The sequence below is a fragment of the Eubalaena glacialis genome, chromosome 11, assembly GCF_028564815.1.
Source record: "Eubalaena glacialis isolate mEubGla1 chromosome 11, mEubGla1.1.hap2.+ XY, whole genome shotgun sequence".
NCBI classification, from domain to species: Eukaryota; Metazoa; Chordata; class Mammalia; order Artiodactyla; family Balaenidae; genus Eubalaena; species Eubalaena glacialis.
This window is the reverse complement of record NC_083726.1, coordinates 43,303,829-43,329,940: the sequence shown is the minus strand read 5'-3', so window position 1 is coordinate 43,329,940 and position 26,112 is coordinate 43,303,829. Positions and strand designations below refer to the sequence as shown.

The 26,112-nt window shown below is 41.6% G+C and overlaps 1 protein-coding gene across 9 annotated transcripts in view; it reads right to left on the bottom strand.

Moving 5' to 3' along the window:
• Positions 1-26,112, bottom strand: part of BBS10 (Bardet-Biedl syndrome 10) — a 180,268-nt gene that overhangs the window by 33,375 nt on the left and 120,781 nt on the right. The window contains exon 4 of one of the 9 annotated variants that reach the window (XR_009702514.1): positions 941-1,017. The exons of the other annotated variants lie outside the window; for them this stretch is intronic. The gene's annotated coding sequence lies outside the window, so the exon portion shown is untranslated. Of the gene's footprint in view, positions 1-940; positions 1,018-26,112 lie in introns of those variants that run through there. 9 annotated transcript variants of the gene reach the window in all.

Sequence of the window (26,112 nt, the reverse complement as noted above, 5' to 3'; positions counted from 1 at the left end):
GAGGAATCTTGGTTGTAGGTTTTCCCCTTTCATCACTTTAAATATGTCCTGCCACTCCCTTCTGGCTTGCAGAGTTTCTGCTGAAAGATCAGCTGTTAACCTTATGGGGATCCCCTTGTATGTTATTTGTTGTTTTCCCTTGCTGCTTTTAATATTTTTTCTTTGTACTTAAGTTTTGACAGTTTGATTAATATGTGTCTTGGCCTGTTTCTCTTTGGGTTTATCCTGTATGCACTCTCTGTGCTTCCTGGACTTGATTGACTATTTCCTTTCCCATGTTAGGGAAGTTTTCGACTATTATCTCCTCAAATATTTTCTCAGACCCTTTCTTTTTCTCTTCTTCTTCTGGGACCCCTATAATTCGAATGTTGGTGCATTTAATGTTTTCCCAGAGGTCTCTGAGACTGTCCTCAATTCTTTTCATTCTTTTCTCTTTATTCTGCTCCCTGGCAGTTATTTCCACCATTTTATCTTCCAGCTCACTTATCTGTTCTTCTGCCTCAATTATTCTGTTACTGATCTCATCCAGAGTATTTTTAGTTTCAGTAATTGTGTTGCTCATCACTGTTTGTTTGCTCTTTAGTTCTTCTAGATCCTTGTTAAATGTTTCTTGTATTTTCTCCATTCTGTTTCCAAGATTTTGGATCCTCTTTACTAGCATTACTCTGAATTCTTTTTCAGGTAGATTGCCTATTTCGTCTTCATTTATTTGGTCTTGTAGGTTTTTACCTTGCTTCTTCATCTGTAACATATATTTTTTGTCATTTCATTTTTTTTTTTTTTTTGATGGGTGGTGCTGTATTCCTGTCTTACTGGTTGTTTGGCCTGAGACGTCCAGGACTGGAGTTTGCAGGCAGTTGGCTAGAGCCGGGTGTTGGCGCTGAGATGAGGACCTCTGGGAGGCCTCACTCCGACTGATATTCCCTGGGGTCTGATGTTCTCTGTTAGTCCAGTGGTTTGGACTTGGAGCTCCCACCACAGGAGTCGGGCCCGACCTCTGGCCTGGAAACCAAGATCCTGCAAGTTTCATGATGTGGTTAAAAAAAAAAAAGAAAGAAAGAAAGAAAGGAGCAGTACAATATCAAAGAATGAAAAACAAAATAAAATTAGAAGATAAAAAATATATCAGGAAAAATAAAACTATAATTGAAACCGCCGGTTGCTGGGGGTTCCTCCCATCCCCTTAGGGGTCTGTGGTCCCCCACCGATGCCTGGTAGGTGCCCTAGTTGTGAGGAGACGCGAATTCCACATCCTCCTAGTACGCCATCTTGACTCTGCTCTTTTCACTTAAATTCTTGCCCACAGCATCTAACCTCATACCTTCTTTGCCTTTTCTAAGATTCATGCTCACAAAAAAACAGAGGCAGAGAAACTGGTAATCACTACCTACCTTTCATGAACTTTCCAAAGTAATTTTGTCTACTTGGTCAATTTTTAAATCAAATTTATCCTCTAACTCAAATTCACAAATTAAAAAGTGCGTGTAGGGTGTGGTGTGTGTGTGCGCGCCTGTGTGTGTGTATACACGTATTGGAAAAAGTTCCCCCAGATAATTCTGACCTCCCAAACTACACTATTGGATCAAGAAACCATAGCTTTCAGGAAGCGTAAACTCACATTTACAAAAGATCACACTCCAGGAAAGGAATGTCATTTCTGATTTGCAAAGCTCACAGGGAGGGAGATGATCCTTTCATTTGTCATTCCTTCAGATTCTGAGGCAAAGGACCTTGCCAACAACAGCAGAGAAAATAACCTTATTCTTGCTGAATTTCCATCACCACCACAGAGAAGCTATAGGCTAAAATCATTCCTTTTTTCCCCCAGCCTCAGATAAAATAATCTAAATTAAAGACAAAAAGATGTTAAATGCAAGTGTACATATCCCCAAGCCAACAATCTAATATAACTTATTAAAAGAGTTGTTCTATACTGATCATAATCCTCTAAATGAGGTCTGCTGAGGAATGCAGCTGGGGTACAACCATCAGTCTTTGTATCACAGAGCACTGGGCTGCCATTAGTCATTTAAAATAATCATTCAAAGTGATTCATGGTAGGCAAACATTTTAAAGGCACTGACAAAATTTAAAGGTAAATTACAAACAAAAATATTGAATGTCTTTGACCTGGTAAGGTTCTTTTATTTATGAATTATTAATGATGATCTCTAAAAATGGTTTTCCGGGACTTCGCTGGTGGTCCAGTGGTTAAGACTCCATGCTTCCACTGCAGGGGGCGTGGGTTCAAGCCCTGGTCAGGGAACTAAGATCCCACATGAACTAAGATCCCTGGTCACGGGGCCAAAAAATTAAAAAAAAATTTTTTTAATAAAAAAAAAAAAAAATGTTTTTCCTCTCAAGAACCCAAAGCACTAAGCAAATTCCAGTTCCTTCTTAGAATGCCTGACTCAACAGCTAGAGAGAAGACACTGAAGTGTGTCCATTTCCAACATAGAGCATCAAGGCCCTTGTACATCTCTCTTTCTTTATCAACATTTGAACCCCTAAAATGCTGTTTGAAAATTCAGTGATAATCAGAATATTTTCAAAGGAAACTTTACAAAATATGGATGCCCAGGCATCACCCATCATCCAACCACGTCTTCAGACATGGTGGAGATGAAGATGCGGGGCCTGCACTTGTTTAGTGAAGATGAGGTTGAACTTATCCTTTGGTCTTTGTGGGGTTTTCATGTTTGGGTTGGCTCAAGTTCTCAGTATTCCCTGGAACATGAAGTTTAAAGTTCTTGGAACTTCAAATATGTTATCATGTTGAACTCAGTGTAGCTATCCTCCAAGTAATACACTCCAGAGATCAATTTCCAAAGAAGTTAGGTCTATGTAACAGCATCAGAGAAAAAATGAGGTTGGTTTTTCAGTGGACACTGCATGAACAGCCATTTATTCATTTCTTATTGCATGTTCTAGATAGCAACATGTTCTATGAAAAATGGAGGGAAACTCAGACTATTACTTACCTTTACACAACTGCAATTATAAAATAAGATAGTAAAAAAAAAAAAAGATCATTTCAAATTTCTTCTTGATCTCTGTATAAGGGTAGAAACCTTGTAGTAGGATTTTCTTTTAAAGAATATATGGATTTTTTTGGTAGAGCCCTGAGTTCATCTGAATGGAAAAGACTGATTTGGGAGGTCTAAATTGCACCGCTTATTCAAATATCGAGAATGGTTTGTTTTCTCAGGACAGCCCAAGGGACAGGAGGCTTGGGAGTCCAGGGACTTGAAGAAGAGATAAGAGAAAGGTCCCCGAGTACTGGTGTGGACCAGCATGAGGCAAGACGGTCCGTGAGACATTTTCAGGGGGTAGGGATAGCTGAAGAAATTAAAGAATTGTGGCAGCTAAAACCATGTGCTATAAAATCCTGCTATACAACAGGCCCAAACGAGGGTGCTCAGTGCCTGGTGGGGGGGTGTGTCCACATGTGGGGTGAGCACCACTGAGAAGAGAACAGCCAAAGAGTGGAGCAGGAGAGGGGGTGCTGCACTATATTAGTCAGTACTCTTCAGTTTGCAAGGGACAAAACCCCCAACTTAAACGGGATTAAGTAGAAAGGGAATTTATTTTTCCTAATAAGTAAAAAGACCAGGGCCTTCATCTGATTGGATCTGTGACCTTAGAACTATCAAGAATCTCTCTCTCATCATCTGTCAGCTCTGCTATCCTCTGCTGAATTTGGCATCAGGCTGACTCTCTCTGTGTAGTGGTCGTTGTCACTGTCAGGCTTAGATTGATATTGAGGAGACAGAGACTTTCTCCCAATGGTTCTCGCAAAAGTCCCAGATTTGAGTCTCACTGGCTCTGAATGAATCAGTACCCATCACTGAACCAATCCATAGGCTAGAATAGTGGAATGCTCTGATCAGCTAAGCCTGGGACACCTGCCACGCCTAGAGCAGGTGAGGTGACTTATCCATCACATGTGAGTGTGGGAGGGAGTGACTCCCTAAAAGAATTAGAACTCTGCCACAAGAAAAATGGGAAATGGACGCTGTATAGACATCCACAAAAACCCCAAATGACACTGGTGTTGGAGGACAAGGATAGCAATGATGTAAAAGGCTTTATGTACTGTCACAAGTACATAAAGAATAGGGTTTGACCCACAACGTCACAGAAGGCACTTTATAATGGTATTACCTAGCTATCTATTTTGTGATAATCAGTCTTATTTTAAAGAGAAAATGCATCAATATGCCATCAATACATAGCAAATTACATCCATCGCCTACTGAAATTTTGTGAGGTTTCTTAGCATTTCCTGTTTTGTGTCTTACTTTTGTATTTACTTTTACCCATGCTATTCTAGGAGGAAGATTTTTTTAAAGTGTCTCTCCAAATGAAGCTTAAATATTTTTAGAGGCAGCTAAAAGAATCTTCTTTCCTTGAAGCATACATTTCTTCCTGTTTTAACCCCTTCTTGCTTCTCCCCTCATATCTCCATCTATTCTCCCAAGACTGATATATTCAACGTTTGGTAAGAAAGCAATCACAGAGAAAAGATAACCTGTACCCAGTCATCGTGGAGGAAGGTTCAATGAAATGATAGACTCTTAAGCACCTTAGAGCCAGGAGAAGCCACAGGTTGTTGGTAGAATTCAAGGCAGGAGAATATTGGTGTGTTTAGAACATCTATTATTTTCTTCTGCGGTGGCATAACTCTCCATGCATTTGCTAGGAATTACTGGTTGTATAATTATAATAGTGAAATTATTATATGCGGCTAGAATGTAATTCTAGCACATTGGAAAGAATTCCTCACTCTTTGGAATTCTTCAGGAATCACAGTTGAAAGAGAACAAAAAGAGGTAAATAAGGAAGTAAGCAGAGTTGATGGGATCTTTCCTTGAGCTCAGGACGGCCCAGCATCCCTGTTTTGTAAAGGGAACAGTGCCAGACAAGGAGCACACAAAGGAACTTGGGAGAAAAGCCTCAAGAGGAGAGTGAGCTTTGAAATCCAGGCAGTGAGGCTTTTTTTTTTTTTTTTGGCCACGCTGCGCAGCTTGCAGGAGGATCTTAGTTCCCCGACCAGGGATTGAACCTGGGCCCTAAGAGTGAACGTGCAGAGTCCTAACCACTGGACCGCCAGAGAATTCCCAGTGAGGCTATTTCTGATAGTTCAGGACGTCAGGTGAAGTACAGTAAGTCCCGTACACATGAACCTTCAAGTTGTGAACTTTCAAAGATGCGAACGTGCATGCCAGCCCCTATATGCCAGCTGTTGTACTGTACTACTCTACTTTTCAAGGTACTGTACTGTAAGATTTAAAATGTTTTATTTTTTGTGTTTGTTTGTTTTTTACGTACGTATTGTTTGTGTGAAAAGTATTATAAACTTATTACAGTGCAGTACTGTATAGTTGATTGTGTTAGTTGGGTACCTAGGGTAACTTTGTTGGACTTCTGAATGTGCTCTAGGCACGGAACTTGTTCATATGTAGTGGACTTACTGTACCACTCCTGAGGTCGGTACAGACCTCAGGCTTACTGAGGTCGGCCTTCACTAATGGTTCCCAAACCATCAGAATCACCTGGGGAGCACTGAGAAAGCAGACTCTTGGCTCCACACCAGGCACACTGAATCAGAATGGGGTGGGTGGGTAGAGGATGGGGCACTTAGTCTATGCCAAGCACTGTTCTAGGTGCTCATTATTTTAGGCACTATTATTCTAATAGACACTAATATATTATTTAACTCCTTCAGCCATCTCATTAATCAGGTATTGGTCCCTTTTATAGGTGAGGAAGCTGAGACTCAGAGAGGTTAAGTAACTGGCAGCAGGTCACAGAGCTGTGATTCAAATCAAAGTCTGCTTCTAGAGCCTTCTTAATTCTGCCAGACCTGGAAGTGAGGCAATCCAGATACACTCAAACTAGAAGTTTTATTATTTTTATTTAGCAGCCCGAAAAAAATTCAGGAACAGTATCCTATCTTATGATGTATTCATTTCATATGTAATCTTTTTTAAAATACACTTTATTTTTCGAACAGTTTTAGATTCTCAAAAAAATTGTGACAATAGTAGAGAGAATTCCCATATATCCTGCACCCAGTTTCCCCTATTATTACTATCTCATATTAGTATGATAATTTGTTATAATTAATGAACCAATACTGACACATTATTAAGTCCATATGTAACCTTTTTTCAAGTATATTATTTGTATATTCGACTGTGCAAAACTCAACGTTATCTCTTATGGCTCAAGTGGTCTTGGGCAAGGAATTTAGCTGTTGAATCTTATTTTACTCATCTCTAAAACAGAAATAATAAAAATAATGATTTCACACGGACATGTTGGCATATTTGAAGAGGGTCCCATACCTAACACTCTTTTCTCTTGCCTGGGTCTGGTAGAGGCCAAAATATTTCTGTTAGGACTGCTAAAGCAGATAAAGAAACGTGTGACTTTTATCTGCAGCCAAGTGGTATATAATATTGACTTCTAGGATAAAACAGATATACACGACAGGACACACTGGCCAGGTAAAGCCTGGGAGCACAGAGGAACAACACACACATCAAACAGGAAACATTCTTTCAAGGAGAAGGAGCAAGAAAGGGGTGGGGCTCTGCATGCCCAGTTTCCCCATCAAAAATCTCACCAATCAGTTGAAGTTGTTCCCTCTTCCGTGAAGAGAACAGCCAGGAGGGGTGAGGCCAAGAGCATACTAATGGCGATTGGACAACATTAGATGTTAGAGTTACATGAAATAATGCCATTTGCAGCAACGTGGATGGACCCAGAGATTATCATACTAAGTGAAGTAAGTCAGACTGAGAAAGACAAATATCATACGATATCACTTACATGTGGAATCTAAAGTATGACACAAATGAACTTATTTACAAAACAGGAAGAGACTCATAGACATAGAAAACAAACTTATGGTTACCAAAGGGGCAAGGGAGGTGAGGGATAAATTAGGAGTTTGGGATTAACATATACACATTACTACATATAAAATAGATAACCAACAAGGACCTACTATATAGCACAGGGAACTATATTCAATATTTTATAATAACCTATAAGGGAAAAGAATCTGTATATATATATATATATATATATATATATATATATAACTGAATCACTGTGTTGTACACCTAAAACTAACATGACATTGTAAATCAATTTAAAAAAAAGAAGTCAGATTTACAATTAAGAATTGATCTACATGTGTAAGCTCAAATGTTTGTGTCTGGTACAAGTAGATACAAAAAAGCATTTGCTCCAAAAAACTCATTCTGCAACAGATATTGATTTTTATTTTTCAGCTGAGACAGTGGTATTTTTGCTTCAGAAATAGTCCACTTGCTAACAGTGAGTAGGCACAAATGTAGGGTTGTAAAAAAAAAAATGTTATTTTGAGATGAATCTCTTTATTATGACTATAGAAAGTCAAATGATTGAATCCATTAGTTGCATTTTCTCATAGTGATTTCCAAACCTGGCTCATCTATGGAGTCACCTTTTTGAAACTACAGAATCTTAGGTTCCACTGGATCAGAACATCCATGAGTAAGGCCAAGGTCTTCAAGGTCTTTCTTTATTACTTTTTTTGGCCGCACTGCATAGCTTGCAGGATCTTAAGTTCCCCCACCAGGGATTGAGCCCGGGTCCTGGCAGTGAAAGCACTGAGTCCTAACCACTGGACTGCCAGGAAATTCCCCAAGGTCTTTCGATTTTTGAAAAGACTTTAGGAACTCTGATGATCAAAGATTTCGGGACCCACTGGTATAACTAGAGGGACATTGAACACTGAAGTCTAATTTGGGGAGAAAGACAAATTTTTTTTCTTAAAAAAACCATAGTTCTGAGTTACTAAGATGTATAAAAATATCCATCTATTTTATAAGCTTTATTTTGGAAATCTTTTCAAATAAGTAAAATATTTTAATCTCAGCATAACTCATATCATAGTTTGCCTGCTTAAGGACTATAATGTATCAGCAGACAGGCTGCTGGAAAAGTTAAATCTTTAGGAAGCTTGCAGTTTGGGAGGCAAATGCTATACCTATGTTTATATCATCACCATTTCCTGAGGTGTACTATTTGAACAGACTAAAATATAGATATCGCTTAGCCAACATTAGGAGCGTGTCTGAAATGCGCACACTCCTACCGCTCTGAGTACTTCCTGCAGTCGCACACAGCTTTCTCCAGCTTCTATCGGTGGCTGTAGAACCACCACCTCCCTTTCTTAAAGAGGCTTCTCTCCAGCTACACATCAATGCAGAGGCCACTGCCGCTATTTTCTGTGTCAGCAATAATGCTCTGTCCTTCCTGTGTCATCCAAGGAGCCCTGGATTCTTTCTGAACAAGAATGTGTTAGTCTTCTCCACACTGGCGTGGGGCAGGGCGGGAAGGGGAGGTGGGAGTGATGGGTCAGTATTTTTTTGAAAGAGGCTCAGCATGAACTCAGCAGATTCGCAGAGTAGATAAGAGTGGAAGGGGAATCAAAAGTTGGGAATACAAATTTGTTTCTGCTGCTTTTTTATTTAAAAAACATTTTTTTTTAAAAAATTCAGGGAGAAAAATCAGCCTATCCATGTCTTACGTCTGCCAGTTCCTATTCTACTTAGCAATTTTCTCTTTGCCTTGTTCTAAACATACATTATCTTTGCATTCTCATACTGTTATTAGACATCTGAATTAGCAATTATTTCTTAAATGCTATATCACTTAGCTCTTGCTGAATAACAAAATACCCATAACCTACCTGCTTGAAAAAACAAGCACTTATTTAGCTCATAATTCTGTGGACTGAACAGGCAGTTCTTCTCTAGGCTGCCTTTGCTTTTCTTTGCTGGGCTTATATTGTCTGTGATCAGCTGCTGGTGGGATTGGAGGCTGGCTGGTCTAGGACGGCCTCACTCATATGTCTGGCTATTGGCAAGTAGTGACTGGGGCCTGGCTGCTAGGGTACCTCGAATCCGTTCCTTGTACCCCTCTCATCTTTTAGCAGGCCAGCTTGGACTCATTGACATGGTGACCTCAGGGTTCCAACCACAGTAAAAGATAACAAGGCCTAACGTGCAAGTCTCTGCCTGCTTCGTATTTGCCAATCTCATTGTCCAAGTCATATGTCTCAGCCCAGACTCAGGGTGTGGTAAAACAGACACCACCGCTTGATGAGAGGAACTGCAAATTCACATCGAAAGGGTATGCCTAGAGGGATGGGGAAAAATGATGGCCATTTTTGCAATCTACCACAAGGGCTTAGTTTGTGAAAAGCCTAACATTTAAAAAATAGATAAGGCATCTGCCATGGTTTAATAGCTGGAGTTTATATTTTATTTTAGCTTTTGTCCTCATGTCCAATTATGACACAACTGCGAGTCAGGCAAATCCCCAAAACCTCATTCAGCAACACAAATCCCTACTTTTCTTTTACCATTTTAGTTTTTAGATTACCCACAGAACTAGCTGCTACGCAGAGCAGCTGCAGGCGGACAGAAGTGTGGTGAGTATGAATGGGTGGGCGGTCAGGAAAGGCCACCCGTGCTCTGTCAGCATAGGCTTCTCAAGGTAGTCAAAAGTGAGCCTCTGACCTTCCATGATGCCACCGTGGGCTAAAAGGCGACAGACACAGAAAGACGTTCTGTTTTCTCATGAGAGCAAATAGATGTGGCATCCCCGGGCAAAAAAAAAAAAAAAATCGCTCATTTATTTTGTTTTGTTTTTGTTTATCCGTTTTTTAATTCCATATATGAGTGAGATCATACAGTGTTTGTCTCTCTGTCTGGCTTATTTCCCTTGGCATAATACTCTCAGTGCCCAAACCAAATCAAACAAAAACAAGCAGATACAGAGAATAGAGTAGTGGCTACCAGAGAGGGAGGACTGGAAGGGAGCCTGAAAAGAGTAAAGGGATTACCTGTATGCTGAGGAATGGAACCTACATTTTTGGTGGCAAGCACACTGTAGGGTATACAGGAGTGTAACATAACATTGTACACGTGAAACTGATACAATGTTATGAATCAGTTACCTCAATAAAACAAATACATGTATATGTGCATGATTTTGTGAATAGGCATACTTGGTGACTGAAAGGGCATTTAGCTGAGACCCAATACTTGGATAAGAGAAGAAATCTCTAGGTAACTGTCACAAAGCAAGCTTATGCTCCATGTGACAATGTCTGAGAATCCTTCAGTCTGAGCGGCGTGGCAATTCTAATTAGTCTGGACATCAGTGCAACTTGGCCCTGTTTTTTAGTTTCCTTGTTTATAATGGGGGAGAATCAGGTCGTACTAAGACCTTTTCTCCCTCCCCATCCCCTTCTGCTCACCCATGAACAAGTTTCGCGGATTGTGGTTTCTAGAAAATATCCCCAACTTTCTCAAATGGCCTGCTTCGTAAAGGCCCCCTATGGGCACAGAAGAAATATTTCCCTTTCTGAAATGCAATAAGGTTCAGCTTTGCTTGGTGTCTTCTAAGGCAAAGCAAGGTTTAAGTGATGGGCGAATAACAGAGTGTTGCCTGAATTTTCCATATACCTCAGTTTTGGAAAAGCCTGGGAGAGAGGGAATAAATGTAAAATCAGAGCCTTCAAATTAGGTGGTTGGGATCAACATATACACACTACTATTACATGTATATAAAATAGATAACCAACAAGGACCTACTGTATAGCACAGGGAACTATATTGAATATTTTGTAATAACCTATAAGGGAAAAGAATCTGAAAAAGAATATATATGTGTGTGTGGATATATATACACACATATATGTATGTATGTGTAACTGAATCACTATGCTACATACCTGAAACTAACATGACATTGTAAATCAACTATACTTCAATTAAATAAATAAATAAAAAAATTTAAAATGTAAAAACAGAGCCTTGGAAGGGAATTTACTGTTCCATGGACCAATGCCGTAGGCTTAGAAAGGGATCCTTGGGAGCTATTGATCCCCGTGGGAGGAGCATGGCCGAGGCCTTAGGCACCTGGCCCCTCAGCCCCTCTTCCATCAGAGCATTCTGCTGTTATCTGTTTTGTACATTGGGATTTTGCAACATATTTCTTCTGATGAAAGATTTCTGAAGCTAAGACTTCATTTTTAGGTGAGGAACTGGAGGCCCAGGGATGTGGGGTAACCTGCTCAGGGTCACAGTGGTTGTCAGGTGCAGAGCTGAGGGCAGAATTCCAGTCTCAATTTCTCGTCCAGTGTTCTTTGTTCTACCACATGCCATCTTCCACTTCTCCACCTAAGCTGGGCAACTTCTTTTCAATAGATGCTCACTCACGCGGCACTACAAATGTTGCCAAAATGGTTGATACAGATCAGAAGATGAAAAGTGTTATTTCTCATTTGAACAATTGCTATGATGTGATTTGGATTCTGGCTTCAAGTTCTTATCCTTTTTTTCACGACCTGGGTGACTGAATCTCGGTTGCAGTCTCGTCATTGTAAAATAGAGACAATGATGCTCAACAACTGCTCAGCTTTTTGTAAGTAAGCAGATAACTAGTATAGAACATTGCTATGATTACTGGTTTATTGCTTTGACTGTAGAAAAAAATTTACTATTCATGGATTGTAAAGGCTCCACTAAACTGAATTGTCTCTTAACACTTTTGGAAAAAGTGAAGGTAATAATCAAAACAGTCACTATTTGTATGGTGCATAGCTTGAGTTAATTAAACCATGATCAAAGGACCTGCATTCTGTCTGCAAACCGTGCAGTCAGAAGTGCAATAAGAACTAAGGAATGAGCCTTGAGAAATCATGTGACTGTTCTGAATCTTATAAAGCCTGGAGTACATACGAAAGGAGTACTGGAGAAGAATTCGCTGGGGCTGTCTTTTAAGTGGTAAACAACACAAGCACCAAGAACTTCAGCTGGTCCTGAAATTCACTGCTTCCCATTTAGAAGCTGCTTCTAAATGTGGCAGCTCCCCCACTGCCTAATTAAAATGCCTTAGCAGAACAGCTTCAAATCTGACAAGGATGAATAGTTGCCAAATGGGCCCCTTTCTTTCCTGGCCTGTAGATCATTTGCCTCCAGCTAACAGGAATTGGCACTAAAAGCCAAAAGTGGAGCATCAGAAGGCTTTGATCACTGGGTAAGAACTGTTCGGTGATGCTCAGATGTGGAATGAGCGCTGTGGTATGAGCTCAGGTGATTCTATCAGTAGATCTGGCATAGCTATGCTACAAGGTAGGCAAACTGATGTTCAGATGAACATGACTCTAGTATGTGCAATGGTTTCTAGTTTCTTTCATGACTGTGTAAAACATCCAGATTATGTCAGATTACTTCTCCATTTATAGATCAAGAATTGGAAATAATCATGGGGTAAAGGACTGGTGTTGGGAGATTTGTGTTCAGATTCTGGCCCAGTTATTGAGTATCTTTGCTGAATTAAACTTTGGGCCTCTGTTTCCTCATCTGTGAAATAGATGGTGGGGCAGAAAGTTAGATTAAGAATTTTTAAAGTACTTTTCCAGTCTAACAGCTTCTTATTTTATGGCTAAAGGCAGTAAGGACCAAGAACTAACTTTCTGTCTTTAGGTTATTTAAATTGTCCCATATATCAAATCACAATGGATTTAAAAATTATATTGAGTCTGTGGTCTATTATCCTCCGATGGAGCATGTTAAGGAAGCTGAGTGCTTTGATCACTGCCTGGGCTAGTGATTTAGTAAGGACTAAATTGTGCTGCAAGAAGCAAAGATCTGACTCCCATAGTTTAAAAACACAAGGTTTTCTTCTCTGACATAAAAGAATTTGGAGGTAGGAAATCCACAGCAAGTATTGTGGCTTGATAAAGACATTCCACTGCATGTGGCTACTAACCTCAAGGGTACCTCCTAACACAACATAACTGCTAGGATGCCAACCCTTTCATCTACATTCCAGGAGCAAGGGGAAATTGACAAAAGGGGGGGCATCCTTTGACTAGGAAATGCTGTTCATTATCTGGGCATGTTACTACCCCAAATAAAACTGGGGTCCTGTTACTGAGAAGAAATAGGACCATCCAGCAGGCTTTGTCATAGCCAGTTATCTCAGCTGGATTCCTTGGCCATTTCCTCAGTCCTGCACAGCTTTCTCCCAAACACAAGGGCCAATCTGGACAAAGCCCTCTGTTTTCCAACACCGTGAAGCCACGAGAGGAGCCTGAGAGGGAAGGCACTATCTTGTCGACTGAGGATCTAAAGAATCATTTTCACAGGTGAAAGGCAGCAAATTTATTCTAGTATAGGTGGCACTTGAAGAACTTGCTATTTTTGAATTATTATAATAAAAGTATTTTCCAATTTTGCCTAGGAAATAAGCTGATCTCTACCTTCCTAAAAAATATCCCAACAATTGTTTAAAATAACTCTGTTCTTGCTATGAATAAGTTCCACAGCTTAGCAACAGAGAACAGAAGGGAGACATACAAAGCTTTTTCTTTTTCTTTTTTTTCTTTTCTTTCTTTTTTTTTTTTAAATAATAACTCACCCTCAAGCTTGGATTAGGTAAAATAGTCTCCTGGGCAAAAGGACCTCACTTCCTGAAGCTCTGTTTTTATCTTTGCTGCTAAAAACTCACAGGCTACATTTTGCACTATGGTATTGTTTTGTTTTTTTATAATCTTAGTTCATCTGACTAGTCAAAAATGCCTAAGAGGGGGACTTCCCTGGTGGTGCAGTGGATAAGACTCTGCACTCCCAATGCAGGGGGCCCAGGTTCGATCCCTAATCAGGGAACTAGATCCCACATGCATGCTGCAACTAAGAGTTCGCATGCCACAACTAAGGAGCCTGCGTGCCGCAACTAAGACCCAGTGCAACCAAAAAAAAAAAAAAAAAAAAAGCCAAAGAGGTATGTGGGTTTTAAGAAATCAAAACCTAAGCAGACTGATGGCTGAAGTCAATTTGGGACAGTGCTTCAGTTCAAACATTCTGGTTCTGGGTTCATATTTGCCACAGATCCCTGTTCCCCATCTGTGACAGTTAATTTTATGTGTCAACATGGCTAGGCCACAGTACTCAGATATTTGGTTAAACACCAGTTTATTTTTTATTTATTTATTGTTTTAATTGGCTGCGCCACGCGGTTTACAGGATCTTAGTTCCCCGACCGGGGATTGAACCCACGCCCCCTGCAGTAGAAGTGTGGAGTTTTAACCACTGGACCACCAGGGAATTCCTGAAACAGCAGTTTAGATTTCGACGTGAAGGCATTTTTCACATGAGACTACCATTTAAATCAGTAAATGCTGAGTAAAACAGATCACCCTCCATAGCGTGGGTGGGCCTTAGCCAATCAGTTGAAGGCCTTAAGAGATAAAGACTGTGGTTTCCAGAGGAAGAAGGAATTCTGCCTCCAGACTGTCTTCAGACTCATGACTCCAACATCAACCCTGCCCGGGGTCCCTAGCCTGCCAGCCTACTCTGAAGATCTCAGGCTTGCCAGCCGCCACAATTGCATGAACCAATTTCTTAAAACCTTAATAGATAGACGGACAGACAGACAGACAGACACATGTTGGTTCTTTTTCTCTGGAGAACCCTGACTAATACACCACACCAACTTTTGGCTCATGGATATTTGTAAACAAGCCCATTGTACTGCTTCTCATTTCTGTAATCCGTTTATTCAAAACAGACTGATAAAGGCTGTTAGGTCTAAAGGGGTAGAGGGTATGAATTATGGTGTGAGATTGGGTTGGTATCACGGTACCAAGGTTATATTCCCTGGATAAGCCTCTTACCTCTTTGAACCTTAGTGTCTACACCTGTAAAATGGGTAATGATGCTGATTTGGGGATAAAAATAATAACGATAGTAATGACAACAAAAAATACGGACTTTGTCAGAGCACTTACTATGTGCCATGAACATGGATCCTCTTTTCCCTCCCACACAGCCTTAGAAGGTGAAACTGAGGTACACAGAGGCTAAGAAGCTTGTCCAAGTTCACACAGCCAGCACGTGGTAGATGCTGACCAGCATCATGACCAGCACCATGCTGTCTCCACGACACACGTGAAGACGCTTAGCCTATGCCTGGCACACAGCAGATGTGCAATATTAATTCCCTTCCACTTTCCCCTTTCACTGCCTTTTGTCTCATTACTCAGCTGTTTCTGCAAAGGTCAGAGCCAGTGAAAGCAACAAAGTCTTGTACCATTCAATTTATAGCTCTTAAGCAGTCAGGAATCTGCCCCAAGGTGATTCATTCTGCAACTTTCTTGCCAGGAACTGAATCTGAAAGCAGACTGCCTGTTCCACCACAGGGTCGGGAGTGGCGTTGGTTTTCACATATGCCGATGGTCAGGTTGGGGACTGTGTAACCCACTGCACACAACCACTGTCTATATTGCTGAATTCACTCCCAGAGTTAATCACAAGCTGGTGTGTTTGGATGCACACCTCATCGCCTCCACTTTCATCGTGTAATTTCGAAGTAAGAATGAAAAGTACACGGTGGTCTGAATTTCCCTTCCTAGCTTGGTGCTGCCCAGGGAGCACGCTGCCTTCTCTCATTTGGTTATGTTGACGGGGAAGCCATGGGAAGTGGCACAAGAGCTGCCCTCCCTGTGCCCCTTCTCTCCTCTTTTTGGAAAACACTAAAGAGATCTGTTCCATTAGCACGAAGAGTGCATTTCTGCATTTTTAAGTGGTTTTTTGGCAAACCAGAGAGCTGTTCTATGACAGGCTACAGACACTGTGTCTGCAGCTATTTATCATCATAATAGGTATCCTTACGATATCGATATCCCTGAATGTAACATTATCTCTTTGAAAATTCATTTCATGCAAGGATGCTGATGTCGGTACCAAGTTATGCTATAATTCTAGGGGAAGAGGTTTTGAGAGTCCTCTGTAGTTGACATAACAACTGCTATATCCATGCTTGGATTTTGATCAGCTTAAATAACTTAAGTTCCAGAATATTTTACAAAGATTGCTTTTATTCCAGCTGATTACTTCATGGCTTCCAATATAAATGCTAATGTAGGCACCATTATTTTTGTTATTAAGCTATTGCTATAAAACATATTTTTTAAAAGACAATTTAAAACTTTAGGACTTGAATTATACATTTTTATAGTCTGATGGGAAGAATGCTTGGCATTTGTTACAACTATATCTACAAACACAATGTACGGCACGGGTCAGAAGTCACAAACATTGGGGCGTCAATTCCTTTCCAGCATCCTGTCCCTCCATTCTTCCCCAGTGATGCCAAGCTCCTTCCTGGCTCTTGAACACGTCCTTCTTTTCCATGCCTTGCACGTGCTATCTCCTCGGTCCACAGTGACCCTCCTGCCCTTCATCCCCCTCCTCCCACTGCACCTCCCAAATTCCTCTCCTCCCTGGACACCCAGATCAAATTTCATTTCTCTCAGGAAGCCTTTCCTGACTTTCCTATACTACGTCTTCGGAGCTTAATATCTATTTATTTCCTACAATTGTCCAAAGGGATATAACTCCAAATCTATCAATAGTTAACTCTAAACTATCTACCTAAGGATCCTGGAAGGCATGTAGAGACCTAGAAAGAAATCCATACTTCTTGCAACAAGGAAGTAATAGATGACTCTAGACATTTTGATCCAGTACTTAAGGATAAAACTATGTCTTCTAGGATTCTGCTTATCCCACTGGACCAGATGGCAAGACTAATACAGATTCCTTGCAGAGGATTTGGAAAGTGCTAAAAAAAACAGGGAAGGGCTTCCCTGGTGGCGCAGTGGTTGAGAATCTGCCTGCCAATGCAGGGGACACGGGTTCGAGCCCTGGTCTGGGAAGATCCCACATGCCGCGGAGCAACTGGGCCCGTGAGCCACAACTACTGAGCCTGCGTGTCTGGAGCCTGTGCTCCACAACAAGAGAGGCCGCGATAGTGAGAGGCCCGCGCACTGCGATGAAGAGTGGCCCCCGCTTGCCACAACTAGAGAAAGCCCTCGCACAGAAACAAAGACCCAACACAGCCAAAAATAAATAAATAAATAAAAATTAAAAAAAAAAAAAAACAGGGAAAAAAACGACTCTTGATCCAATTATCCAGTGAGAACCTCTGTTGATATTTAGTGAATATCTTTGTGTTTTGTTTTGCTTCCAATGTGTACGTCTACATGTATTTTGATTCTCTCCATTCCTCAGAACACAGGATAACCACTCACCAGGACCACGCTAATTGGACATAGCCTTTTCTTAGTAAAGTATTACAGTATACCATTTGTACAGAAAAGTTCATACACAAATCAAGTGTACAGCTTGATGAGTTTTTATAAAATGAAGGCACCCATGTAAGCAGCACCTGGATCAAAAACCAGTATTTTACCAATGCCCTAGAAGCCCCTCTTGGGTCCCCTTCTAGTTATTACCCTACCCCCAAAGGTAATCATTATGCACACTTCTAACATTAGATCGTACTTTTGCCTGTTTGGGAAATTAACATAAACGTAACAACCCAATATGTACTTTTTTGTGTGTGTATGTAATGATCAATCTGATTTTAGGCTGAGGAAGAAACTGAGGGTATCCACCGGGGTGAATCAGATAGTGGGCTATTCTGCATACATAAATGTGCTCAAGATACAGGGAATAACTCATTTATCTCATGGAAAGTGCTCTAGGGCCCTTATGTTCATAACCCAAGTCCTACCATAACATTTGGGACTGTCTCAGAGCCAGAGGATACTACCATACCAGCCTAGGCTTAAGCAGTGGGAAGTAAAGGATAATTCCCATTTGTTCAAACTGAGAATAAAATTCAATTATTAAAAAAAAAAAAAAAATTCAGGATTACCCCCCCCCCCAATTATTTTAAGCGTGAGAGAGGGCTTTGGCCTCCTGGGAAGATTCTAGATCTGTGTGTGTTGAATACATCTTACTGTGCCAGAAATTATAGTTCTATGGATCCAATGAATCAGATCTATTTCTAACAGGAAAAATGAAGATAAATCCAATAAAAATAGCTAACTTTTATTAACCACCTCTCATATCTGCCAGACACCGCTATATATACACATCCACTGCTTTATATAAATGTATCGTGTAGTCCTCAGGAGAACCCTAAGAGGTAGATCTTATTATCCTCATTTCACAGTTGAGGAAGCTAAGGTGAATCTGCAGTTCTGATCACCGGTGCTGGCATGGGGCCAGCAGGTGAGCTGGTCAAAGGAGTGTGCTCAAAGGAAGGTTCTTAAGAATGACAAGACAGTGAGAGCCTGAGGGTCTACACCGTAAGAGTGGTTCTTTCCCTGAAACTGGATGGGAACGGTTTAAATTTATCCAGCTAATATGGAGTGGAGCAGATCTCCTTGAGAAGAAGAGCCCACGTCCACAGAAGCCTACAAAGGAACTCAGCGCAAGAGGAGGGAAGGTGGGATTTGATGGTCTGGTCTGGGCATCCTTCAGGGGTCCTGGTCTCCCAGCGTGCCATCCAACTATCCTCTGGAAACTTGGGCAAAAGGTCCTACTAACACAGTCTAAATCCCTGGCATCAGAACTTTCTTAAAATCCTGCAGAGGCCTGTGTCCTGTGAGCAGATAGTGAGGGAGTTCTCTGTTAGCTCCTAGAAATCCGCTCCTCTGAACCGGCCTCAATTATCAAGTACAGGATTTAAAATGTAAACTAACCCTGAGGCAAGGGCATGAGTGTTCCTCTTTTTAAGACCATGTGAAACTGCCATCAGCCCACACCCTTCAGTTTCTACTAGGCCTCAGGACAAGGAATATGGTTGAGGCTGGTCACAGCCAGAAGAATCTTCCTCTCCAAACTGCCAAGAAGGGAAGGGAAACATCCTTGGAAGACCACAGCTGGTTTAAAGTGGTGCCAAGACACTGGCCACAGATTCATCTGGAACATCCTTAAGTATTTATTGAGAGGTTTGTCAGCACGTTACTGGGATCAGGACCGGAGAATCCCTTCAAGGATCTCCTCCTGGGCAAGAAGCTGGCACAGTTTCCCCCAGTTCCTCATCTCAGGACTAGATGGTAAGGGATATTAACAAGCAAATCAAATATAATTACAGAATGGGCTTGCTCCCCTGAGAAGAACTGACTGAATTCACCAAATCTTCTGCAGTGAGGTTCTCTGAAGAACCATCCTTAACAGGTCTGAGGAATAATTTGATGAAGGAGCCTTAAGAGGCTGATGCAGGGAAAACTGGAGGGGAAAAGATAGCTTCCATCCTTTCACGTGGAAAAAAGCAACTCTCTCCACTCTTTATATTCCTCTGACTTCCAGCTTTCTGGTCACAGCAAGTGGAAAGTAGGAGTGGGAAAGTGGGCATGAGGGGAGCAGTGGGGTAAAGAAGATGGAAGGAGAGGAGGAGAGAGTTGAGGGCAAATGCAGTAAAACTCCATATAAGAGATAGATTAGATGGTCTGTCAATTAAATTAAAAATAAGCAAATTAACAAATTAATGATAAAGTATGAGAGAATGACACCTATTTTAAAATGGGATATAGGAAAAACTGAAAGCAGAAAGACAAAAAGGAGTTAAGAATAGAGCAAAATATTCTAAATTAAGATTAGGAATTAATAAAAATAGAATAAAATAGATATTTATAATTTTTGAAAAGACAGAGGGCTAGTGAAATAAGAGATGAAAGCTTTGAAATAGAAAAGCTATAAGATTAAGCTGGAGCTAAATCCAAATGATAAAAAGAAAAAATAATTAAGGTAAGTGTAATTTAAGAAGTAGAAGAAAGTAAGAAAAAAGGGAACTCATAACAACACAACTCAAAACAACAACCACCTGACCAGCCGGGCCACTCAAGGGAAAGTAGGAATGAGGAAGTTCTTTGGACAGCCAGGCTTTTCCTCTCTTGAGGTCCATCCCTGGTGGCAGGTTTTTGTAGTTTGGTTACATATTCATCCATGCCTACCTCCATTCATTCATTCCCCAAATATTTATTGTGCCAAACTGGAAATTCAGTGGTGTGAGCCAAACAGAGAAGAATTTTGCCTCCATGATGCTCACAGTCTATGACAGGAGATGGTGGTGGGAGAAAACACATATATTAAACAAATGACTACACAGGCCAATTGATAATCACGGAGTTATGAAGAAAAAGCCCAGGGTGCTCTGGGGATATATGAACTGGCCACTGATTGTATGTATAATGGGAATGGGGGATGTGGAGTGGAGATGGGGGTAGATGGACATCGGGAAAGTCTTTTCTGCCAACATATTTGTCCTGAGATCCAAAGGATATATTAGGAATTAACTGAAGCAAAGCAGGGGTGGAGGTGGCCAATATACGTCAAGGACCTAAAACAAGAAGGCTTTAATTCATCCGAGGAACTAAAAGAAAGCTGTGGCTGGAACAGATAGATCTAGCAAGGGAGAAGTGTTAGATGCGGTAGGAGAGAATGGTGGGGACCTTATTAAGAATTTTGGTGTTTATCTAGGAGCAATGGGAAGCCATTTGTTTGTTTCCTTAAAACAACAAAAAAGTGTTTCATCCATTTGTCTGTTTACTGTTTTTTTTGGTGGGTAGGAGTTCCCTTCCTTTGGGGCAGGGACTATACCTGTCTTGTGTATCATTATATTCCCAGCACCTATGCAGTGGACAATCAATAAATATTTTGAATGAATTAATAGGAATCATTTTGGTAGGGCCACAACTAAAGTCCAGGTCTTCTGCAAAATCTGTGCTTCTTCCAGGAAGTCATATTGTCACCTCAATAGTTTGCTTGGAGTCCTATCTGCTCATCAATAAGGTAGATGTTAGATGTCTCCCTCAATGCTTTTGCTATCCTTAAATTAACAGCTCAGCTTCTGAAGTACTGGTTACTTCTGAAAGTTTTGAGAATTGCTATTGAATTCTGCTACCTTCCATGATGGTAGATGGTTGCCATGGCTGGCTACTGGTGACAAACTGTCCAAGTGGGGGAAGGAGATTATCACTGCATGTCCATGTGCCCTGGCATTCTTTTCTCGAAGAACTAAAACATGCAATGACAAATTGCTTTCCCACCAACAATTTTCACAAGTCTCAGAGAAATCTTAGCAACACTTAGCTTCTTAGTAAGTTTTCCCCCCAGGCAATGACACACCGAGGGTACTTGATACCTGGAGCAGATCAGTTTTTAACACCCTCCTGGTGTAGAAGACAACATTAGTTTTAGTAATAGTCATGTAATAATCAGGAATGTGAGTTCTTATTTTCTTTTTTTAGGTTTAAAATAAACAATAGTTTTTTTTTTAAAGAATAAATACCAGTTTTAAAAATACTACTTCAAAATCAGTAAACTATTACACAACATTGTAAATCAACTATACTTCAATAAAAAGTTTGCTTTGAAAAAAAATTAAGGAGAGTGCTAAAAAAAAAAATCAGTGAACTATTTCACACATGAATTAAAATTTGCACTTGCTAAACAAAAATATCACATATTGCATTTTGCACTCTTTACCACTATTTAAAATTTAAATACAAATAAAAACCTCAGAGTGGTCACAGAGAATGTCAGAATTGAAGCAGGCAAATTCGGTTTCTTTGTTTTTAAAGTCACTATGTTATGATTGTTTATTTCAAATCTACTTGTTTAAATTAGGTTGTTGCCTATTTTCCATATTTTAAAAAGCGCTTTGGCAAAAATTCTTATGTGCTTATTCACTTATTGCTTAAAGACAAACTCCTAAATGTCGAACTGCTGGGTCAAACCTTACAAATGTGTAAGGCTTTTCATGCTGCTTCACTACATATCAGACGAGTAAATATGAAGAAGCATCACAGCTTCCTACCTCCAAAGTTTCCACTGATGCTACCATAGGCAACGTTCCTTCAAAAAGTGTGGGATTTAGAGACTCCCTGGACTCAGAAGTAGACAGGGAAGAGCTGTGGTCTCAGGGAGACTGAGGGGGAGGCGGGAGAAGCTGACTCCTGTGGTGGCTCTCTCTGTAGGATGCTATGCCCATCTCAGAATCACGTGCCCCCTCACTCCCAACTGCTTAGACTTTTCAGCTTCTCTTGACAAGTTCCTAATTTGAGGTCAGACTCCTCTGAAGAGATATCTGAACTTTCTACAGCGAGCAAGGCAAATTTTGATTGAAGGTGGGGTTTGAATCGTGAGGCACACGGGAGGAGTGCCCAGCGAGGGCCACAGGAAGACACTGGGCGTGGTAGGGAGGCGGGTACCAGAGGAGAACGTTGAGACACAGAGAGGGACAGCGAGGCTGGCAAAGACCCCCAGTTCATCTATCTCAAAAGTGCCTGGAGTGAAAGTATCCTCTGGCCCTTACTCTTGCATTATCAAATGATTCTCTGCTCGCAGGAACTCAAACTGAAACTAGCACATTGGTTTCATTTATAGATTAAATAGTACTTTAATGGATAAGCTGGGAACTTCAGCTTTATATAATATATACTTTTATATATGTGCATATATATGAAATGTGGTTTACAATATATTCTAAATCTATATAACCAATTTACTAATAAGCAAATAACTGAATAACCAAATAAATGCCAGAATCCATGTAAAGGGTTTAGAACAGTACCTAACACAGAGTAAGCCCTGACTAAATGTTAGCTATGCTATGCTAATAGAATTAACACTGTACTCTGATTGCTCACATACAGTATAAAATATTTACATCACTAAATAAATAAGATATAAAATTATTGCAAACAGCACTTAAACCCCTCAGAGATAAGACCTCCTTAGCCCAGGCAGCGGGTGCTCCTGGGCTTCCTTGTGAGATTCTCCAAGTACAGATAAGCCCTGGGGGCTGAGACAGATAATTAAGGCTCCTGGAGGAACTGTACTCTGTGCTTCTGGTCCTGCAACAGTCCCAGAGAGAGGGCTGTGAAGCCAGTGGGGAAAGGTTAGGGGTGGCCAGGACCTTCCTAGAGGGAACAGAGGGGAGTGGGGACCAGGCTGGGCCAAGAGAGGAGGAGAGGTTAGGGAACCTCAAGGTTATTATTACAAGTCCCACTGCAAAGGGCATGGGCACATGGGAAGTCATTAATTGGGGCCATCAAGGCAAGGTATCAACTATACTGGTAGATGGGAGTTCTTTAGTATTGCCACCCTGAATACATGTGGGATTCTCTTGCTAAGGAGGACAGGGGAATGGATACTGGGCAGTCAACTAGCACACTGCCACATCAGGGCTGGTGCCACTGGAGAGGACTTCCATGCTTTGCCTCTGGGGACAGGCTGAGCTGCCCTGAATCAGACTCTACTTCTCACCTGTGGTGTGCACTTGAGTAACTTAAATACTTCACTTTTCTAAGCCGCATATGCAAACAGAGATAATAATAGATGCTTAGCTCTTAGGATTGTTGTGAGAATTAGATGAGACATAAAGTAGCTAGCATGGCACCTGGCCCTGAGCAGGGACCCAGAAAATATTGGTAATGATTACGTGTTCAGCCTGGCTGACCTTATTGGTGTTTATTTTTTGCCCAGATTAAATGATTTATCTTTTCCACAATTTAACAAAAAGAAACATGCCCTAGAAACTAGAGTCACTTCACGGTGAGGCACAATTGTCTAAGAAGGTCACCTTTAGAGGTATTTCAGTAGACTTTTTATCTGTAGGTGCAGAAAAAAGCCTTTCACCATCTGTCTCCATAGCTGTCACTTATTTTTTCCCCTTTTTGTACAACTGGGTTATTTCATCAAACTTAATGGTCACTGAAAGTAACAGCTGACAAGCACCATTGTTGCTTCACATGATACCTGACAGCATCGTGGGTTCATTTTTCCACCTGCTGCCAAGCTGAAGAATTCTCAGAATTCTCTCTTTGTTTTGTTCCAGTTGGTATTTATAAATATGAGAAGAGATGTGGTGAAGACTGAGGGCAAAGTCAGTCTTTTAATTATGTGAAGGTTGGGTTTGCAGGTGAATGAGAAATAGTGGGTCAGGGGCCAGGTCAAGGAGTCTGATCAGGAATGTGTCCCTGGCTTGGTTGCCCGATCCTAAGACACTCTTGTCTCCACGCTGAGCTCTCAGCTAACGGACCCCTTCAGCCCCCACCCCAGGCTCTAGGACCACAGCAAGGAGCAACTCACAGAGTCCACGTGGCTCTGCAAAAAGTCAGCCACCTCCAAGGTCGGCTCTGACTTCCCATCCCAGCTCTAGCCGCATAACTGAGTCCCAGGATTATGCTCTCACCCTTAGATCTCTCCTGATATTATAGCTCTTCTTTAAAGATTGAGTTCTGCCTTGTTCTGACCATTCCTCCAAACTGGGACCGGGATCCTACTCCTGACTGCCAGCCCTGTGGCTGGGGCCTTGCTAATCCACTGCCAGATTGTTCCCAATGCCAACCAGTGGTTTGCCACAAGACTGTGTCATTGTGCTCGCTTCAATTTCCTGAACCCCCAGGTCTTGCTGAGGGGCGTGGACGAGCACCACCACCTATGCTTTCCTCACACTCACCGGAGCTGGTTTTGCCATCCTGGCTGAACTCTCCTTCCAATTTGGCTCAACATCCAACACCACTTCTGGACCAGGGGTGGGGGATAGGGGCGGCAGGGGGTGGGGTTGTAGGTCCTGGCCCCTCTATGCTTTTCTTGCCAGTGCCTACTAAGTTTCAGTTTTGACATGATCCCCTACCCAAGTCTGTCGCTAGCTATGTGACTCTGGATAAACACCATCACTGAGAAGCCACAAACTCAGTTACCTATAGGGACCAGGTGGGCAAGATAGATCAAACTGGCTGGGTATGGGACACAGCACACTAGATTGTATGAAAACTATAATAACCAATGGGGGGTTACTGCCGTGCTAGACTAAAAGCCTCTTGTGGCCAGGTCTCCAGTTTTCCAAAAGATGTGCGTGCGTGTGTGTGTGTGTGTGTGTGTGTGTGTGTGTGTGTGTGAGAGAGAGAGAGAGAGAGAGAGAGAGAGAGAGAAAGAGAGAAAGAAATCTCCTGGTTTTTCAATCTTTACAACGAATTCATATTCTAAGGCTGTGGAGGTCAGGTTTTTCCTGTGAGTCACCAGCCCACAAACACTTCATAATAACCTCTCTGTGCCACAGTTCCTCATTTGTGAGAGACGGAAGCTTTTCTAGATAAAGCCTAGGGTGCCTTCCAGCTCCTACATCCTGCTGAAGCAGTGAAGAGAGAACTCTGGACAGGAATGGGTCACGGACTATTTCCTATCTTTTCAGTAGGAATCAGGAAATTATATAACAGGGGAGGAAAAGGAGGAAAAGGGCATGGGAAACCAGCTGACTGTCAGCTCTCTGGGTTCCTCTTCACCCCTGATTAACTCTAGCCCTTCTGCGGCTTCTCTGCAGTGGGGGCTCCCTACCCCCGGGCTTCTTCGGGACATCAGTGATGCACTGCCATACCAGGTCACTGCCTCTCCTCTCTGCTCTCCTGCAGCTCCTGAATGCTGAATCCTGAATGTAAGATTTCTAAAAAGCTGTTCTAGCCCCAGCTTGGTCACGGATACTCGAAAAGTCATTCTCTGTGGCTTGTTAATTAGGTTTACTTAATGCGCTTGCTTTTTTATGAGAAAGTCATGGGTTTGTTCCAGTTGACCGTGTTCAATTTCATGGACAGTATCTCAAGTGGGGTCTGTTGAGGAAAGAGTATGAAGAGTACAGGTCCATCAGAGCTGCCAGGGAAGCCACTAGACATGGTTTTGAGTTCACTTGCCTTTCTGGACCCTGTCCTGTGGGTTTAGCCATTAGGCTCGGTGGTCACTGGTGTAAAAGAAACACCTGAACACTCCCCAAAGCAAGAGGATGTTAGAATGGAACATTTCCTGCCTCTGTTTCAGCTGAGGGGGCGAGATGAAAGATGTCAGATACCAAAGTGAGATGACATTCCCCCTCCCAATTAGTACAATTAAAAGGAAACGTCTCCAAGAATTTGTTCCATAGTCCTTGAACTGCTCCAAGAGATCAAGATGAGACCGAGGAGAAAAAGTATCTTTGGAGGGAGGGAGTGGGTGGGTATAGTGGATATTGTTAATGCCCCTCCAGATCACGTTGAAAAATTGGACAACCCCCTTCCCCACCCATAACCACATTCAGCTGCCCGCTTCTCTGGAGAATTGTCCTCGGCCAGCCAGGACCTGTAGGCTACACACCTCCACCCAGATCAGCCCAGCAAACCTCAGCCCAACCAGCAGGAGGATATAAACT